Below are 22,141 nucleotides of genomic sequence, written 5' to 3' on the forward strand. Positions count from 1 at the left end.
AGTCTACACTCCATCTTGAATTAATTTTTGTATAAGGTGTAAGGAAGGGATCCAGTTTCAACTTTCTACATATGGCTAGACAGTTTTCCCAGCACCATTTATTAAATAGGGAATCATTTCCCCATTTCTTGTTTTTGACAGGTTTGTCAAAGATCAGATGGCTTTAGATGTGTGGTATTATTTCTGAGGGCTCTGTTCTGTTCCATTGATCTATATCCATGCTGTTTTGGTTACCATAGCCTTGTAGTATAGTTTGAAGACAGGTAGTGTGATGCCTCCAGCTTTGTTCTTTTTGCTTAGGATTGTCATGGCAATGCGGGCTCTTTTTTGGTTCCATATGAACTTTAAAGTAGTTTTTTCCAATTCTGTGAAGAAAGTCATTGGCAGATTGATGGGGATGGCATTGAATCAATAAATTACCTTGGGCAGTATGGCCATTTTCAAGATATTGTTTCTTCCTATCCATGAGCATGGAATGTTCTTCCATTTGTTTGTGTCCTCTTTTATTTCATTGAGCAGTGGTTTGCAGTTCTCCTTGAAGAGGTCCTTCACATCCCTTGTAAGTTGGATTCCTAGGTATTTTATTCTCTTTGAAGCAATTTTGAATGGGAGTTCACTCTTGATTTGGCTGTCTGTTTGTTATTGGTGTATAGGAATCTTGTGATTTTTGCACATTGATTTTGTATCCTGAGACTTTGCTGAAGTTGTTTATCAGCTTAAGGAGATTTTGTGTTGAGATGATGGGGTTTTCTAAATATACAATCATGTCATCTGCAAACAGGGACAATTTGACTTCCTCTTTTCCTAATTGAATACCCTTTATTTCTTTCTCCTGCCTGATTGCCCTGGCCAGAACTTCCAACACTATGTTGAATAGAAGTGGTGAGAGAGGGCATGCCTGTCTTGTGCCAGTTTTCAAAGGGAATGCTTCCAGTTTTTGCCCATCCAGTATGATATTGGTTGTGGGTTTGTCATAAATAGCTCTTATTATTTTGAGATATGTTCCATCAATACCTAGATTAATGAGAGTTTTTAGCATGAAGTGCTGTTGAATTTTGTCAAAGGCCTTTTCTGTATCTATTAAGATAATCGTGTGCTTTTTGTCTTTGGTTCTGTTGATATGATGGATTATGTTTACTGATTTGCATATGTTGAACCAGTCTTGCATCCCAGGGATGAAGCCGACTTGATCATGGTGCATAAGCTTTTAGATGGATTTTATTTCTCCTTCACTTATGAAACTTAGTTTGGCTGGATATGAAATTCTGGGTTGAAAGTTCTTTTCTTTAAGAATGTTGAATATTGATCCCCACTCTCTTCTGGCTTGTAGAGTTTCTGCTGAGATATCCACTGTTAGTCTGATGGGCTTCCCTTTGTGGGTAATCTGACCTTTGTCTCTGGCTGCCCTTAACATTTTTTCCTTCATTTCAACTTTGGTGAACCTGACAATTATGTGTCCTGGGGTTGCTCTTCTCGAGGAGTATCTTTGTGGCATTCTCTGTATTTCCTGAATTTGAATGTTGGCCTGCCTTGCTAAGTTGGGGAAGTTTCTCAGGATAATATCCTGAAGAGTGTTTTCCAGCATGGTTCCATTCTCCCCATCACTTTCAAGTACATGAATCAAATGTAGATTTGGTCTTTTCACATAGTCCCATATTTCTTGGAGGCTTTGTTCATTTCCTTTTACTCTTTTTTCTCTCAACTTCTGTTCTTGCTTCATTTCACCCATTTGATCTTCAATCACTGATATCCTTCCTTCCACTTGATCGAATCAGCTACTGAAGCTTGTGCATGCATCACATAGCTTTCATGCCACGGTTTTCGGCTCCATCAGGTCATTTAAGGTCTTCTCTACGCTGTTTATTCTAGTTAGCCATTTATCTAATCTTTTTTCAAGGTTTTTATCTTCCTTGCGAAGGGTTCGAACATCCTCCTTTAGCTCAGAGAAGTTTGTTATTACCGATCTTCTGAAACCTACTTCTGTTAACTCGTCAAAGTCATTCTCTGTCCAGCTTTGTTCCATTGCTGGCGAGGAACTGTGATCCTTTGGAGGAGAAGAGGCACTCCAATTTTTAGAATTTTCAGCTTTTCTGCTCTGGCTTCTCCCCAAGTTTTTGGTTTTATCTACCTTTGGTCTTTGATGATGGTAATCTATGGATGGGGTTTTGGTGTGGATGTCCTTTTTGTTGATGTTAAGGAATATGACTATTAAGTTATTCCTCTGTGGTGGGAATAAGGAAGACACATTTGATAATTAACTTAAAATATTTAAAGAGTTGTCACATGGAAGCTGGATTTGACTTGTTCTTTATGACCCCAAGGGATAGAACTTGAATCAATGGGTCAGAGCTTCAGAAAGACAAATTTCATTAATTTAAGGAAGAGCCAGCCAGAAATACAATAATCAGTCCCTCAGAAAAGTGAACTACATATTTCAAGAAGCATTCTAAAAGAGTTTAGGCAAGCAGTAGGACGGGGTCAGAGAATAAAATGATTCTTTTTCAGGGTTCTGAGAGTCTGGGTTCTAGACATGGAAGAGGATGCTGAGGTAGTAGTCAAGAGGCCTGGGTTATTGCCCTTGCTCATTCACCAACTAGACAGATGACCACCATTTTGAGACTTTTCTCTTCTAATAAGAGTATTAGGATAAATGGATAGTGTTGTCACTGCCTTGATAGAAATAATAGCCCCATATCAGATTAATTTCACACTGATGTCAACCTTAGGACAGAAAATCTGTTTCACTGAAGACAACCTAATTTACTAACACTGGGAATCTGATATAGACCAACAAGATTTGCAGCATTTATTCTCTGGGGAAACATTAGTGGAAGTATAATGTATACATCACCACCATGGAGTTAAAAAAAACAAAAAACAAAAAACAAGTTTAATCAAAGGGAAAGATTCCACAGGAGCTAGGCTTGATGCTCAAGAAGAATCAATTTGCCTTTGAGAGCAATTACTCCTCAAGAGTAGCTTTACCCTTGGCTTCTATGAAATATTGGTATATCACCTGGAAATAAGCACCACATTTTCTTTTTTATTAGTTTATTATGTTGCTGTATAATACATAATGTACACAATCAGTTGGCCAAGTATTGTTCACAGTCGGAGTCTATGTAAAGGTATGCAGGAACAGCTTATAGAGTCCTTGATATCCCCTGAATCAAGAGATTCAGCTATGTTTCTTTTATTACTATAAATTGTACAGAGGAGATAAATATCTTTTTCTATATTCCAGGGTAATGGAAAGATGCTTCATTTCTTCTCATACTGTTTCTATCCCTATGTTAGGAATGTAGTCACTGTTATCTATTTTTTAACTGTACAGCAATTTTTAGCAATTTCTGATGGGGAAATGTATCAGTCAAGGTCCCTGCAAGAAACAGAATTCCACTCAGGTGATTTGATGAAGAGATTTTTAATAAAAAACTTGCTTACAGATGTGTGGCTAGGGTTAAGGTTAAACAAGGAAGGATGAGGCCATTATGACCCAAAGATAAGTCATAGCTGGAAGTCATTACTAATCCTAGGTTTGAAAGGGAACATGGAGGAGATAGTGTTTTAGGAACCGGTGAGAGCTGGAACTATGGAGGAACAGATACTTAGCAAAAGCTCTAGCAATGGAGAGACTCAACCACAGCCAAAACTAGAATCAACTCAGCCAGGGTGAAATAGAGAAGAGATATCCCAACCTCTCTCTCTTTATGTCCTATGATTCATGCTGCTGACTCCCTTTAGCTGAGTCAACAATGCAAACTCAGAAATTTAGTTTGGAATAGTTTGTCCAATTACTATCTCCTAACTCCCATTTCAGATTATTTCCCATATATATCATACTCTCAAAGGGATATAGTCTAGAAAAGTTTGTTAATGACTACCTAACCAATAAATAATGGAATCCATATGTCACTTGGAGAGAAAAAAATGATGCATGGGACTACATTTACTGTAATTTAATCATCATTCAAAAATTAATTTAGCCACTACTATATAGTGCTGAAGACAGAAATGGTATCAGACTTCATGCATCTTCTACAATATAAAAATGCCTAGAGACATGCTCAGTTAAAAAGAGAGAAGATATACACACTACATGTAGATATAGAAGTTTACCCATATGGACGTGTGTCTGTAGTTTGCATGTATGGGTATATATGTGTATGTGTGCCTATAGTGAGTATGTGTATATCTGTGCTGATACTCTCCATATCCCCTCTCCATGACCCTCCCCAAATCCACTCTCCACTCTTCTCCAACTGCTTTTTGCCCTAAATGACTGAACTATATGAATTACATCAATGGGTTTCCTCATCCTCTAGTTTCCTGTTGGGTTCAGACAATGAGTGGAATGCCAAAAGAAAATCAGAACGCAGCAAATAAGAAAGATCAGAGTATTTATTTCTCTGAGTCTCCTTGCAAAGTCACTATGACTCATCATGTCCTCAACCATCACAGTTTCTATCAAGCAATCCATCTTTCTCTGCAGGTTCCAATTGCTGCTCTCTCTCCTTGTCCCTTCAGTAGTGATGGCACCTTGCTTTGACTATCTCCTGGGGTACTACTTCACTAACCCTGTGGTTTCCCTGTACCCTGCCCATATCTTGTAAATTACACCTTTATTAAACTCTTCTCAGGTTACTTAATTTGAGTGCCATCTGTTTCCAGCAGGAACCCTGATGGATACATTATGCCCCAACAACTTACAAGAATTAATAGTATTTTTCTAGTCTTACTGCAACATTCCAGGCTTTAGAAAATTGTATCTCCTTGGTAATAATCTAGGTCTATTAGACTGCAAGGTCTTCAAGAGCAGAGATCATACCATACACACAGTTGTAACATTTGCAGGCATAAATAGCTCCTGCCCACAGTTGACAATCAACAATTATTCTGAGGAATTGAACTGTCATAAAACAAAATATAGCTATTCCCAGGCTATGATCTTGAATGAACAAGATAAACATTATCTTAATCATGACATAAGAAAAACCATGTGATCCTAAAGAATTTATTGATGTTAGATGTTAACTTGCTGAACGTAATACCCATTTTAATGTTTTCTTCATGCAGAAATAAATGGTGTTTAAGAGTATTGGCCAGGCAGTGTGGCTCACACGTGTAATCCCAACACTTTGGGAGGCCAAGGTGGGCGGATCACTTGAAGTCAAGAGTTTCAGACCAGCCTGGCCAACATGGTGAAACCCTGTGTCTACTAAAAATATAAAAACTAGCCAGGCGTGGTGGTGGGTGCCTGTAAGCCCAGCTACTCTGGAGGCTGAGGCAGGAGAATTGCTTGAACCGGGGGAGGGGGGCGGAGTTTGCAGTGAGCCGAGATTGTGCCACTGCACTCCACCCTGGGTGACAGAGCGAGATTCCATCTCAAAAAAAAAAAAAAAAAAAAAAAGTATTATACAGCTGGCTGTGTAATTACATTAATCAAAGAGTGCTTCTTCAGTTGGTTTCTTTGCAGTTGCCATAGTAGCAAACACATGTTTGCAAGTAGAGAGCACACATAGAACCAATTCTTAATTATACATGTAGCACTACATTTCAGAGAACACAATAAATATGGAGGTCATGAGTGCATGAAAAAGAAATATGATGAAAAAAGATTTGCTCTCCAGCTTTTCTATCTTTTGATTATTCCTAACCCCTTTATTAGTCTGTTCTGATTCCCTATTACCCCTTTTCATTCACTGCAATATAAAGGTCTCTGCAGCCACCCACGAAATTGCAAACATCTGCTCCTGAAATGACCCAGAACTGTTCTTTAAAAAAAGTCAGTAGGAAATTAAGTCCTGCCATAACAAAAACACAATGGAATGAAAGTATCTACTGATGCTTTCCTAAGAAAACTGACACCACCCTTGGTCTTTTCTCATATTGTGGCAGAGCATCAAGGTCTTCCTTTCTAAGTACTCTTTGTATTACTAAGGGTTCTTATTTATTATTAAATACCTTGCCTAGCTGTGCAATATAGGTTATAGATCTTGCCATTCACAAGTATGTTGCCAAGATTAGCTAATTATTGCACTTTTAAAAAATAAACAAACCAGAAAGCATAATATCAAGGGTAAAACAAATTTTCCAATCAAAGAAGACTAAGTAATAATTTCTCTTTTTCTCTCTCTGTATTTTTCCAGACATTATTTAAGGAAAGTCATATAGTCTTTAGAGAAATAAGAGACGGTCTTTACTTAATTCTAATTAAGTCTTTCCAAAGGAGATGGATGCCAATCCAATGTAGCTGAAAATTCTTTATTTTAAATAATCTCACAGTTTAATAACATATTTTGGCATTACTTTTGTCCAATACAAAATTAATCTTATATTGGCAATAAATTATCATTGCACAATAACACATTTGTTTCTGCTTTCTTTGGTGTTGATCTCATCAGTGTTGACCATTTGCTTATTTATCTTTTTTATTAGCATTTGCTGATTGCTTATTATGCAGTCGACACTTCCCCAAACTTAAAGAATATACAAATACATGATCCTAACCCTCCAAAAGCTTGTGTCTAGAAAATAAGATAAGCATATAGTAAACTGGCAGGCCAGCTGGGGGATGCATAGTCTGAGAGCCTAGCAGAAAACACTTATTTCTGCTTCCTGTGCTTGTTCATCCTCCAGCAGCCTAGAGAAGCAAAAGAACAAGTGCATAAGGCTTCTTGAGACCTAAGCTTGAAACTGACCCACTGTCACTCCCACTGCATCCTATTGGCCAAAGCAAGTCACAAGGCCAACCCAGATTTAATGGGAAAGGATATAGGCTCCACCTCTTAATGGAAGGAGCAGCAAAGTAACAGTGCAAAAGCTGTGGATGCAAGGAGAGATAGAAGATTGGAAACATGTTTGCATAGTACTAAATGCACAGTAAGACAACAAGTCTAACCTAGAGGGAATCAGGAAAGGCAAAATACAGTCTTTAAAGATTAGAATATTAGTATCTATAATAATATGCATTAAAAGGCAAATCAATACTTACATTGACAATATAAAATAAGGAATCCAAAACATATAATTGAGTGATAGCCTTGAGTCAGTTGTTCTCTTGTTACATTTCTCAATTAGCGAAACCTCTGAAAAGTAAAGTAAGACTTTTTTCCTGAACTTTAGCTTAATATAAACTCTTAAATTATTTTCTTTTAAAAAATTTTTCCATAAGTTATTAGGGTATAGGTGGTATTTGGTTACATGAGTAAGTTCTTTAGTGGTGATTTGTGATATTTTGGTGCACCCATAAACCAAGCAGTATACACTGTACCACATTTGTAGTCTTCTATCCCTCGCCCCCCTCCTACTCTTCCCCACAAGTCCCCAAAGTCCATTGCATCATTCTTATGTCTTTGCATCCTCATACCTTAGCTCCCACATGTCAGTGAGAACAAACAATGTTTGGTTTTCCATTCTTGAGTTGCTTCACTTAGAATAATAGTCTCCTATCTCATCCAAGTCACTGCAAATGCTGTTAATTCATTCCTATTCCATTGCATATACATACCACAGTTTCTTTATTCACTCATTGATTGATGGGCATTTGGGTTGGTTCCACAATTTTGCAATTGTGAATTGTGCTGCTATAAACATGAGTGTGCAAGTATCTTGTTCGAATAATGATTTCTTTTCCTCTGGGTATATACCCAGTAGTGGTATTGCTGGATCAAATGGTAGTTCTACTTTTAGTTCTTTAAGGAATTTCCACACTGTTTTCCATAGGAGCTGTACTAGTTTACATTTCCACCAGCAGTGTAGAAGTGTTCCCTGATCACTGCATCCATGCCAACATCTACTGTTTTTTGATTTTTTGATTATGGCCATTCTTGCAGGAGTAAAAGTGGTATCGCTTTTGTGGTTTTGATTTGCATTTCCCTCATTATTAGTGATGTTGAGCGTTTTTTCATATGTTTGATGACCATTTGTGTATCTTTTAAGAATTGTCTATTCATGTCCTTAGCCCACTTTTTGATGGGATTGTTTGCTTTTTTCTTACTGATTTGTTTGAGTTCGTTGTAGATTTTGGATATTAGTCCTTTGTCAGATGTATAGATTGTGAAGATTTTCTCCCTCTCTGTGGGTTGTCTGTTTACGCTGTTGACTGTTCCCTTTTGCCGCGCTAAAGCTGTTTAGTTTAATTAGGTCCCAGCTACTTATCTTTGTTTTTGTTGCATTTGCTTTTGAATTCTCAGTCATAAAATCCTTGCCTAAGCCAATGTCTAGAAGGGTTTTCCCAGTGTTATCTTCTAGAATTTTTATAGTTTCAGGTCTTAGGTTTAAGTCCTTAATCCATGTTGAGCTGATTTTTGTATAAGGTGAGAGAGGAGGATACAGTTTCATTCTCCTACTGTGGCTAGCCAATTATCCCAGCACCATTTGTGAAAAGGGTGTTCTTTCCCCACTTTATGTTTTTGTTTGCTTTGTTGAAGATCAGTTGGCTGTAAGTATTTGAATTTATTTTTGGGTTCCCTATTCTGTTCCATTGGTCTATGTGCCTATTTTTATACCAGTATCACACCGTTTTGGTGACTATGGCCTTATAGTATAGTTTGAAATCAGGTGGTGTGATGCCTTCAGATTTGTTCTTTTTGCTTAATCTTGATTTGGCTATGCGGGCTCTTTTTTGGTTCCATATGAATTTTAGAATCATTTTTTCTAATTCTGTGAAGAATGATGGTGGTATTTTGATGGAGATTGCATGACTTTGTAGATTGCTTGTGCCAATATGGTCATTTTCACAATATCGATTCTACCCATCCATGAGCATGATATATGTTTCAATTTGTTTCTGTCATCTACGATTTCTTTCAGCAGTGTTTTGTAGTTTTCCTTGTAGAGGTCTTTTGCCTTCTTGGTCAGGTATATTCTTAAGTATTTTATTTTATTTTATTTATTTTATTTTATTTTATTTTATTTTATTTTATTTTATTTTATTTTTGTGGCTATTGTAAAAGGGGTTGAGTTCTTGATTTAATTCTCTGCTTGCTCGCTGCTAGTTTACAGAAGAAATCTGATTTGTGTACATTAATCTTATATCCAGAAACTTTGCTGAATTATTTTATCAGTTCCAGGAGCTTTCCGGAGGAGTCCTTAGGGTTTTCAAGGTAAAAGATCATATCATCAGCAAACAGGGACAGTTTGACTTCCTCTTTACCAATTTGGATGCCATTTCTTTCTTTCTTTCTTTCTGATTGCTCTGGCTAGGACTTCCAGTACTATGTTGAAGAGGAGTGGTTAGAGTGAGCATCCTTGTCTTCTTCCAGTTCTTGGAGGGAATGCTTTCAATTTTTCCTATTCTGTGTTATGTTGACTGTGGGTTTGTCACAGATGGCTTTATTACATTAAGGTATGTCCTTTATTACATTAAGGTATGCTGATTTTGTTGAGAGTTTTAATCACAAAGGGATGCTGGATTTTGTAGAATGCTTTTTCTGCATCTATTGAGATTTTTGTTCTGTTTTGTTTTTATTCTGTTTATGTGGTATATCACATTTAATACAGACACCCCATTACTGAGTATATATTTAATATAAATTATTCTAACATAAGGACACATGCACAATATGTTCATTTCAGCATTGTTCATGATAGCAAAGACATGGAATAAAGAAAATGTGGTATATATGTACCACGGAACACTATGCAGCCATATAAAGGAACAAGATCATATTATCTGAAGCAACATGGATGGAGTTGGAGGTCATTATCCTAAGTGAACTAATACAGGAACAGAAAAGCAAACACTGTATCTTCTCACTTATAAGTGGGAATTAAATGCTGCATACATATTGGACACAAATAAAGGAACAACAGGTACCAGGGCCTACTTGAGGGTGTAGGGTGGGAGGAAGGAGAGCATTGAAAAACTACCTATTAGGCACTATGCTTATTAGCTGTATGACAAAATAATCTGTATACCATACCCCCATGACACACAAGTTACCTACATGACAAACCTGTACATATACCCCTGAACCTAAAATAAAAGTTAAAGAAAAGCATAATGCAACTCCATTTTGTTTACAAGCAACTAACTTCAAATTCAACCTATGTGGGTTGGAAGTAAAATGATGGGAAAGATAACCCATGCAAATATCAAAAACAAGCTGAAGTAGCTATATTGATATCAGATAAAGTAGACTTCAGAACAAATAAAACTACAAGAGACGAATTTAGAAATGTTACATAACGACAAAGGATTAATATACCAAGAAGACACAGTAATCCTAAATATGTACATATAAAAAATAGACCTCATAATAAAAGGAACACATGATACAGCAAAAACTGATGTAACTGAAAGGAAAAATAAATCCAAAATTTTAGATGTGCATGTCATTACTCCCCTCTCAATAATAGATTGAACTGGACAGAAAATCAGCAAGTTTACATGAAATCTGTATGAAACATTTAGTCAACAGCGGCAGAGCAAGATGGCCGAATAGGAACAGGTCCAGTCTCCAGTTCCCAGCGCGAGTGACACAGAAGAGAGGTGATTTCTGCATTTTCAACTGAGGTACCGGGTTCATCTCACTAGGGAGTGCCAGACAATGGTGCTGGTCAGCTGCTGCAGCCCGACCAGTGAGAGCTGAAGCAGGCCGAGGCATCACCTCACCTGGGAAGCGCAAGAGGGAAGGGAATCCCTTTTCCTAGCCAGGGGAACTGAGACACACAACACCTGGAAAATCGGGTAACTCCCACTCCAATACTGTGCTTTACCAAGGGTCTTAGCAAATGGCACACCAGGAGATTATATCCCACACCTGGCCCAGAGGGTCCCACGCCCGTGGAGCCTCCCTCATTGCTAGCACAGCAGTCTGTGATCCAACAGCAAGGCAGCAGCGAGGCTGGGGAAGGGGCGCCCACCATTGCTGAGGCTTAAGTAGGTAAACAAAGCCACTGGGAAGCTCGAACTGGGTGGAGCCCACAGCAGCTCAAGGAAACCTGCCTGTCTCTGTAGACTCCACCTCTGGGGACAGGGCATAGCTAAACAAACAAACAAAAAAAGCAGCAGAAACCTCTGCAGATGCAAACGACCCTGTCTGAAAGCTTTGAAGAGAGCAGTAGATCTCCCAACAAGGAGGTTGAGATCTGAGAATGGAGAGACTGCCTGCTCAAGTGGGTCCCTGACCCCTGAGTAGCCTAACTGGGAGACATCCACCACTAGGGGCAGACTGACACCCCACAACTCACATGGCAGGGTACAACCCTGAGATGAAGCTTCCAAAGCAAGAATCAGACAGGTACACTCGCTGTTCAGCAATATTCTATCTTCTGGAGCCTCTGCTGCTGATACCCAGGCAAAGAGGGTCTGGAGGGCACCTCAAGCAAACTCAAACAGACCTGCAGCTGAGGGTACTGACTGTCAGAAGGAAAACTAACAAACAGAAAGGATACCCACACCAAAACACCATCAGTACGTCACCATCTTCAAAGACCAAAGGCAGATAAAACCACAAAGATGGGGAAAAAGCAGGGCAGAAAAGCTAGAAATTCAAAAAATAAGAGCACACCTCCCCCTCCAAAGGAACGCAGCTCATTGCCAGCAACGGATCAAAGCTGGACGGAGAATGACTTTGACGAGTAGAGAGAAGAAGGCTTCAGTCCATCAAACTTCTCAGAGCTAAAGGAGGAATTACATACCCAGGGGAAAGAAACTAAAAATCTTGAAAAAAGAATGGAAGAATGGATAACTAGAATAATCAATGCAGAGAAGGCCATAAACGAACTGACAGAAATAAAAACCATGACACGAGAAATACGTGACAAATGTACAAGCTTCAGTAACTGACTCGATCAACTGGAAGAAAGAATATCAGCAATTGAGGATCAAATGAATGAAATGAAGCGAGAAGAGAACTCAAAAGAAAAAAGAGGACAAAGAAATGAACAAAGCCTTCAAGAAGTATGGGATTATGTGAAAAGACCAAATCTACGTCTGATTGGGGTGCCTGAAAGTGAGGGGGAAAATGGAACCAAGTTGGAAAACACTCTTCAGGATATCATCCAGGAGAACATCCCCAACCTAGTAAGGCAGGCCAACATTCAAATTCAGGAAATACAGAGAACACCACAAAGATACTCCTCAAGAAGAGCAACTCCAAGGCACATAATTGTCAGATTCACCAAAGTTGAAATGAAGGAAAAACTGTTAAGGGCAGCCAGAGAGAAAGATCGGGTTACACAAAAAGGGAAGCCCATCAGACTAACAGCATACCTCTCCGCAGAAATTCTACAAACCAGAAGAAAGTGAAGGGCTGATATTCAACATTCTTAAAGAAAAGAACTTTCAACCCAGAATTTCATATCCAGCCAAACTAAGTTTCATCAGTGAAGGAGAAATAAAATCCTTTACAGATAAGCAAATGCTTAGAGACTTCGTCACCACCGGGCCTGCCTTACAAGAGACCCTGAAGGAAGCACTAAACATGGAAAGGAACAACCGGTACCAGCCATTGCAAAAACATGCCAAAATGTAAAGACCATCAAGGATAGGAAGAAACTGCATCAACTAATGAGCAAAATAATCAGTTAATATCATAATGACAGGATCAAGTTCACACATAACAATATTAACCTTAAATGTAAATGGACTAAATGATCCAATTAAAAGACACAGACTGGCAAATTGGATAAAGAGTCAAGACCCATCAGTTTGCTGTATTCAGGAGACCCATCTCATACGCAGAGACATACATAGGCTCAAAATAAAGGGATGGAGGAAGACCTACCAAGCAAATGGAGAACAAAAAAAAGCAGGGGTTGCAATCCTAGTCTCTGATAAAACAGACTTTAAACCATCAAAGATCAAAAGAGACAAAGAAGGCCATTACATAATGGTAAAGGGATCAATACAACAGGAAGAGCTAACTATCCTAAATATATATGCACCCAATACAGGAGCACCCAGATTCATAAAACAAGTCCTTAGAGACTTACAAAGAGACTTAGACTCCCATACAATAATAATGGGAGACTTCAACATCCCACTGTCAACATTAGACAGATCAACGAGACAGAAAGTTAACAAGGATATCCAGGAATTGAACTCATCTCTGCAACAACTGGACCTAATAGACATCTATAGAACTCTCCACCCCAAATCAACAGAATATACATTCTTCTCAGCACCACATCGCACTTATTCCAAAATTGACCACATAATTGGAAGTAAAGCACTCCTCAGCAAATGTAAAAGAACAGAAATTATAACAAACTGTCTCTCAGACCACAGTGCAATCAAACTAGAACTCAGGATTAAGAAACTCAATCAAAACCGCTCAACTACATGGAAACTGAACAACCTGCTCCTGAATGACTACTGGGTACATAATGAAATGAAGGCAGAAATAAAGATGTTCTTTGAAACCAATGAGAACAAAGATACAACATACCAGAATCTCTGGGACACATTTCAAGCAGTGTGTAGAGGGAAATTTATAGCACTAAATGCCCACAAGAGAAAGCAGGAAAGATCTAAAACTGACACCCTAACATCACAATTAAAAGAACTAAAGAAGCAAAAGCAAACACATTCAAAAGCTAGCAGAAGGCAAGAAAAAACTAAGATCAGAGCAGAACCGAAGGAGATAGAGACACAAAAAGCCCTCCAAAAAAGTCAATGAATCCAGGAGTTGGTTTTTTAAAAAGATCAACAAAAGTGATAGACTGCTAGAAAGACTAATAAAGAAGAAAGGAGAGAAGAATCAAATCGATGCAATAAAAAATGATAAAGGGGATATCACCACTGACCCCACAGAAATACAAACTACCATCAGAAAATACTATAGACACCTCTACGCAAATAAACTAGAAAATCTAGAAGAAATGGATAATTTCCTGGACACTTACACTCTCCCAAGACTAAATCAGGAAGAAGTTGAATCCCTGAATAGACCAATAGCAGGCTCTGAAATTGAGGCAATAATTAATAGCCCACCCACCAAAAAAAGTCCAGGACCAGATGGATTCACAGCTGAATTCTACCAGAGGTACAAGGAGGAGCTGGTACCATTCCTTCTGAAACTATTCCAATCAATAGAAAAAGAGGGAATCCTCCCTAACTCATTTTATGAGGCCAGCATTATCGTGATAGCAAAGCGTGGCAGAGACAAAACAAAAAAAGAGAATTTTAGATCCCTGATGAACATCCATGCAAAAATCCTCAATAAAATACTAGCAAACTGAATCCAACAGCACATCAAAAAGCTTATCCACCATGATCAAATGGGCTGCATCCCTGGGATGCAAGGCTGGTTTGACATACGCAAATCAATAAATGTAATCCAGCATATAAACAGAACCAAAGACAAAAACCACATGATTATCTCAATAGATGCAGAAAAGGTCTTTGACAAAATTCAACAGTGCTTCATGCTAAAATCTCTCAATAAATTTGGTATTGATGGAATATATCTCAAAATAATAAGCAATTTATGACAAACCCACAGCTAATATCATACTGAATGGGCAAAACTGGAAGCATTCCCTTTGAAAACTGGCACAAGACAGGGATGCCCTCTCTCACCACTTGTATTCAACATAGTGTTGGAAGTTCTGGCTAGGGCAATCAGGCAAGAGAGAAATAAAGGGTATTCAGTTAGGAAAAGAAGTCAAATTGTCCCTGTTTGCAGATGACATGATTGTATATTTAGAGAACCCCAATATCTCAGCCCAAAATCTCCTTAAGCTGATAAACAACATCAGCAATGTCTCAGGATACAAAATTAATGTGCAAAAATCACAAGCATTCTTATACATCAGTAACAGACAAACAGAGAGCCAAATCAGGAATGAACTTCCATTCACAATTGCTTCAAAGAGAATAAAATACCTAGGAATCCAACGTACAAGGGATGTAAAGGACCTCTTCAAGGAGATCTACAAACCACTGCTCAGTGAAATAAAAGAGGACACAAACAAATGGAAGAACATACCATGCTCATGGATAGGAAGAATCAATATCGTGAAAATGGCCATACTGCTCAAGGTAATTTATAGATTCAATGCCATCCCCATCAAGCTACCAATGAGTTTCTTCACAGAATTGGAAAAAACTGCTTTAAAGTTCATATGGAACCAAAAAGGAGCCCACATTGCCACGACAATCCTAAGTCAAAAGAACAAAGCTGGAAGCATCATGCTACCTGACTTCAAACTATACAACAAGGCTACAGTAACCAAAACAGCATGGTACTAGTACCAAAACAGAGATATAGACCAATGGAACAGAACAGAGCCCCTAGAAATAATACCACACATCTACAGCCATCTGATCTTTGACAAAGCTGAGAGAAACAAGAAATGGGGAAAGGATTCCCTATTTAATAAATGGTGCTGGGAAAATTGGCTAGCCATAAGTAGAAAGCTGAAACTGGATCCTTTCCTTACTCCTTATGCGAAAATTAATTCAAGATGGATTAGAGACTTAAATGTTAGACCTAAAACCATAAAAACCCTAGAAGAAAACCTAGGTAGTACCATTCAGGACATAGGCATGGGCAAGGACTTCATGTCTAAAACACCAAAAGCAACGGCAACAAAAGCTAAAATTGACAAATGGGATCTAATTAAACTAAAGAGCTTCTGCACAGCAAAAGAAACTACCATCAGAGTGAACAGGCAACCTACAGAATGGGAGAAAATTTTTGCAATCTCCTCATCTGACAAAGGGCTAATATCCAGAACCTACAAAGAACTCAAACAAATTTCAAGAAAAAAACAAACAACCCCATCAAAAAGTGGCCAAAGGATATGAACAAATGTTTCTCCAAAGAAGACATGCATACAGCCAACAGACACATGAAAAAATGCTTATCATAACTGGCCATCAGAGAAATGCAAATCAAAACCACAATGAGATACCATCTCACACCAGTTAGAATGGCAATCATTAGAAAGTCAGGAAACAACAGATGCTGGAGAGGATGTGGAGAAATAGGAACACTTTTACAGTGTTGGTGGGACTGTAAACTAGTTCAACCATTATGGCAAACAGTATGGCGATTCCTCAAGGATCTAGAACTATAAGTGCCATATGACGCAGCCATCCCATTACTGGTATATACCCAAAGGATTATAAATCATGCTGCTAGAAAGACACATGCACATGTATGTTCACTGCAGCACTATTCACAATAGCAAAGTCTTGGAGTCAACCCAAATGTCCATCAGTGACAGACTGGATTAAGAAAATGTGGTGCATATACACCATGGAATACTATGCAGCCATAAAAAAGGATGAGTTTGCCTCCTTTGTAGGGACATGGATGCAGCTGGAAACCATCATTCTCAGCAAACTATCGCAAGAACAGAAAACCAAACACCGCATGTTCTCACTCATAGGTGGGAACTGAACAATGAGATCACTTGGACTCAGGAAGGGGAACATCACACACTGGGGCCTATTATGGGGCGGGGGGAGGGGGAGGGATTGCATTGGGAGTTATACCTGATGTAAATGAAGAGTTGATGGGTGCTGACGAGTTGATGGGTGCAGCACACCAACATGGCACAAGTATACATATGTAACAAACCTGCACGTTATGCACATGTACCCTAGAACTTAAAGTATAATAATAATAATAAAAAAAACCATTTAGTCAACAAGACCATATACACACACACACACACACACACACATGCATTACATATACATCTATGTCATGGTTCACTGAAAACCAGCAGAATACACAATTTTTTAAACACCAATGGAATAATTCACCAGATAAATTATATTCTGGGTCATAAAAAACTTCAATATACTTAAAATAAGTGAAATCATGTAGACTGTTCTCCTACCATAATAGAATCAAACTACATGTCAACACCAGAAAGGCAACAGGAAAATATTTAAACTCACAGACACTAAATATCGCAATTTTAAATAATCCACAGGTCCAAGAGGAAAACAAAAAGGAAATTAAAAAATAAATTTAAAAAATTAAAATACAACATGTCTAAGTATGTCAAATGTGGCTAAAGTAGTACTGAGAGGGAAATTTATAGCACTAAATGCTTATACAGTCACGCACCACATAATGATGTTTCAGTCAATGATGGACCACATATACAATCATAGTATCATAGGATTATAATGGATCTGACAAATTCTTATCATCTAGTGACATTTTAGCCATCATAATACATAGCAGAATGCATTACTCATGTGTTTGTGGTGATGCTGGTATAAACGAAACTTCTGCACTGCTAGATGTATAAATACATAGCACACACAACTATGTACAATACATGATACCTAAAAATGATTGTAAATGCTATGTTACTGGTTTATGTATTTACTATACTGGACTTTTAATTGCAATTTTAGAGTGTACTCCTACTTATATAAAGAAGTTAACTGTAAAGCATGATCAGCAGGTCCTTCAGAGGTATTTCAGAAAGAAAGCATTGTTATCATGAGATGACAGCTCCATGAGTGTTACCACCATGAAAATCTTGCAGTTGGACAAGATCTGGATAGAGAACACAGTGATATTGATTATCGTGGTCCTGCATAGGCCTAGGATAATGTGTGTGTTTGTGTCTTGGTTTTTAACAAAAACCTTTCAAAAGTAAAAAGATAAAAAAATTTAAATTAGAAAAAGTTCATTAAACAGGGATGAAAATAAAATATTTTGGGGAGCCGGGGACAGAGCACGGTGGCAGAATAGAAGCCTCCACTGATGACTCCCCGTGCAGGAACACTGAATTTAACAACTATCCACACCAAAAAGCACGTTCATAATAACCAACAATCAGGTGAGCAATTACGGTACCTGATTTTAACTTCGTATCACTGAAAGAGGCACTGACGTGGGTCAGAAAGACAGTCTTGAGTTTCCAATGCCACCCCTCACCCATCAATCAGTAACAGCTGCATGGTGCAGGTAAAGAATCTGTGTGCTAGGAGGAGGGAAAACACAGTGACTATGGGAGTTTGCATTGGAACTCAGTGCTGCCCTATCAGAGCAGAAAGCAAAAACAGGCTGAACTCATTGATGCCCATGGAGGGAGCATTTAGAAAAGCCCTAGCCAGAGGGGAATTGCCCATCCCAGGGATGAGAACTTGAATTTTTGCAAGCCTTGTCACCATGGGCTACAGTGCTATGGGGTCATAAAAAAAATGTGACAGGCAGTCTGGGTCACAAGGATTAAAACTCCTAGGCCAGGTAGTGGTTACAGCAGGCATTGGATGAGACCCAGTACTGTATCAGCTTCAGTTCTGACCCAGGACAGTTTCCGTGGTGGTGGCCACAGTGGTGCTTGCGTCACCCCTCCCCTAGCTCCAGGTGGCTCAGCAAAGAGAGATTCCTTCTGTTTGGGAGAAAGTAAGGGAAGAGAACAAGAGTCTGTGCCTGATAATCCAACACTCCTAGTCCTGTGCTGGGCTAGGAGCCAGTGGACTTTGGAGGCATGTGACCCAGTGAGACACCAGCTGGGGCAACTATGGGAGTGCTTCTGCCATCCCTCCTCCAACACCAAGCAGAGCAGTTTCCAGCAACATAAGTGATTCCTTCCTTCTGAAAATCAACGGAGAGGGAGAAGTGAAAAGGAATTTGTCTTATAGTTCAGTCATCAGCTCAGACACAGTAAGATAGGGAACCTGGTAGGGTTATGAGGCCCCAGTTCCAGGTCTTAGCTCTCAGATGACATTTCTAGAAACACCCTGGGGCAGAAGGGAATCTGTCACCTTCAAGGGAAGTATCCAGTCCTGACAAGATTCATCACCTGCTGACTAAAGAGCCATTGGTTCCTGAATAATCAGTAGTGATACCCAGGTAGTAAATCATTGGCCTTGAGTAAGACTCTGATACTTATTGGTCTCAGGTGAGACTCAACAGATTCCTAGATGTGGTGACTATGGTAAGAGATTAGTTCTGCTTGAGAAAAGCAGAGGACAAAGTAAAGGGGACTTTGTCTGGCACCTTAGGTCCCAGCTCAGCCAGAGAAAGGTAGAGCAAAAATCAAAATCTTGGGGTCCCTGATTCCAGGCTTTGGCCCTTAGATGACATTTCTGGGACTATCCTGGGCTAGAGGGGAACCCACTTCCCTGAAGGTTGAGTCCCAGGCCTGGCAATATTCACCATAAGCTGACTGAAGAGCCATTGGACCTCAAGGGATCACTGGAGGTAGTCTGGCAGTACTCCCTATGAGTCTGTGGTGGTGGCGGCTATGGAGAGAGGTTCCTTTGCCTAGAGAAAGGGGAAGGACATTATTTTGTGGTTTGAGTGCCAGCATAGCCATAGTAGAAGAGAACACCAGGTAGGTTTATATGGTTCTTTACTCCAGGCCCTGCCTCCCTGAAGGCATCTCTGGACAAACCCATGGCCTGGTGGAACTCACTGCCCTAAAGGGCAGGAAAAAATGCATAACTGGCTTTTTAACACCTGCTGATTGTAGAGCTCTTGGGCTTTGAGCAAACATAGGCAGTAGTCAGCTAGTGGTTACACCTGGCCTGGGCCAAGACACAGTGCTATACCAGTTCTGAATCAGGGACAGTCCCAGTGGTGGTGGCCACAAGGGTGCTTCTGTCACCCCTTCCCCAGTTCCAGGTGGCTCAGCAAAGAGATAGAGACTCTATTTGGGAGAATGTAACAAAAAAAGAACAAGTTTGTGCCTGGTAATCCAGAGAGTTCTTCCAGATCTTATGCAGGACCACCAAGGTGGTACCTCTACATGTCTGCAGGAACCACAGTGTTACTGGGCTTGGGATGCCCCATAATGCAGATATGGCTAAGATAACAATACCCAAGACCCTTCCAATACCTGGAAAGCCTTCCCAAGACAAACAGGTACAGAAGAGCCCAGACTGTGAAGTCTAAAATAAATACCTAAGTGTGCACTACTCAGGTGACAGTCACACCAAAATCTCAGAAATCACCACTAAAGAACTTATGCATATAACCAAAAACCACCTGTTCTCCAAAAACTATTTAAATAAAATAAAATAAAATTTAAAATAAAATAAATTTCTAACTCTTCAATGCCCAGACACCAACAAAAATCTATAGGCATTAAGACCATGCAGGAAAATATGTCCTCATCAAACAAACTAAGGCACCAGGGACCAATCCTGGAGAAAAAGAGATATGTTAATTTTCAGACAGAGAATTCAAAATAGCTGTTTTGAGGAAACACAAAGAAATTCAAGACAATATGGAGAAGGAATTCAGAATCCTATCAGATCAATTTAACAAAGAGATTGAAATATTTTAAAAGCATCAAGCAGAAATTCTGGAATTGAAAAATGCAATTAACATAATGAAGAATACATTAGCATCTCTTAATAGAATAATTTATCAAGCAGAAGAAACAATTGGTGACCTTGAAAACAGACTACTTGAAAATACACAGAGGAGACAAAAGAAAATGAATGGGAAAGAATGAAGCATGCCTACAAGATGTAGAAAATAACCTTAAAAGAGCAAATCTAAGAGTTATTGGCCTTAAAGATGAGGTAGAGAAAGAGATGGGGTGGATAGGTTATTCAAATGAATAATAACAAAGACCTCCCAAAGCTAGAGAAAGATATCAATATTCAAGTACAAGAAGGTTACAGAACACCAAGCAGATTTAACAAAAAGAAGACTACCTCAAGGCATGTGATAAACTCCAAAAGATCAAGGATAAAGGAACGGTCCTAAAAGCAGCAAGAGAAAAGAAACAAATAACATACAATGGAGCTCTAATATCCCTGGCAGCAGACTTCCCAGTGGAAACTTTACAGGTGAGGAGAGTGGCATGACACATTTAAAGTGCTGAAGGAAAAAAAACTTTTAGATTAGTATATCCAGTGAAAATATCATTCAAACACAAAGGAGAAATAAAGACTTTTCCAGACAAACAAAACCTAAGGTATTTCATCAACATTAGACCTATCCTACAAGAAATGCTAAAGGGAGTTCTTTAATCAGAAAGAAAAGGATGTTAATAAGGAATAAGAAATCACCTGAAGGTACAAAACTCACTGGTAACAGTAAGTACACAGAAAAACACAGAATATTATAACACTGTGTTTGTGGTGTGTAAACTACTCTTAAGTAGAAATAGTAAAAACTGAACCAATAAAAAGAATAAGTACAAAAACCTTTCAAGACATAGCACAATAAGATACAAATATTGACAGCAAAAAGTTAAAAAGTTGGGCAATGAAGTTAAAGTATAGAGTTTTTATCAGTTCACTTTTGGCTTGTTTCTTTGTTTATGTAATTAGTGTTAACTTGTCATCAGCTTAAAATAAGGAGCTATAAAATAGTATATGCAAGCCTCACGGTAACCTAAAATTTAAAATATATATATATAATACACAAAAAATAACAAACTATGATTTGGAAGCAACCTAAGTGTCCATCAACAGAAGGATGGATAAAGAAATTGTGGCAAATATACACAATGGAATACTACTCAGTCATAAAAATGGATGAGATCCGGTCATGTTCAACAGCACGGATGGAACTAGAGGACATTTGTTAAGTGAAATAAGCCATGCACAGAAAGAGAAATTTGACATGTTCGCAGTTATTTGTGGGACCTAAATTCAAAACAATTGAACTCATGGAGATTGAGTGTAGAAGAATGGTTACCAGAGGCTGGGAAAGATAGTGGGTGCATGCGGCATAAGAGGGGATAGTTAATGGGTATAAAAATAGTTCAAATGAATGAATAAGACCTAGTATTTGATAGCCCAGCAGGGTGACTATAGTCAATAATAATTTAATTGTACATTTTAAAATAACTAAAAGAGTATCATTGGATTTTTTGTAACACAGTAAATGCTTGAGGTGATGAATACACTATTTATGCTAATGTGATTATTATACACTGCATGCCTATATAAAAATATTTCATATACTCCAGAAATACATATACCAACTATGTAACAACAAAAATTTAAAATAAAAATTTTTTTAAGTAAATATTTTTGTACAGCTGTACAGTGTGTTTGTGTTTTAAGTTAAGCATTATTATAAAAGAGCCAAAAGTTAAAAGGATTTTAAATGCTTATAAATTAATCAGGTTATAGTAAGCTAAGGTTAATTTATTATGAAGAATAAAAAACATTTTTATAAATTTAGTGTAGCCTAATTGCACAGTATTTATAAAGTCTAGGTAGTATACAGTAATATCCTAGGCCTTC

Source organism: Rhinopithecus roxellana, chromosome 7 (genome assembly GCF_007565055.1).
Source record: "Rhinopithecus roxellana isolate Shanxi Qingling chromosome 7, ASM756505v1, whole genome shotgun sequence".
NCBI lineage: Eukaryota > Metazoa > Chordata > Mammalia > Primates > Cercopithecidae > Rhinopithecus > Rhinopithecus roxellana.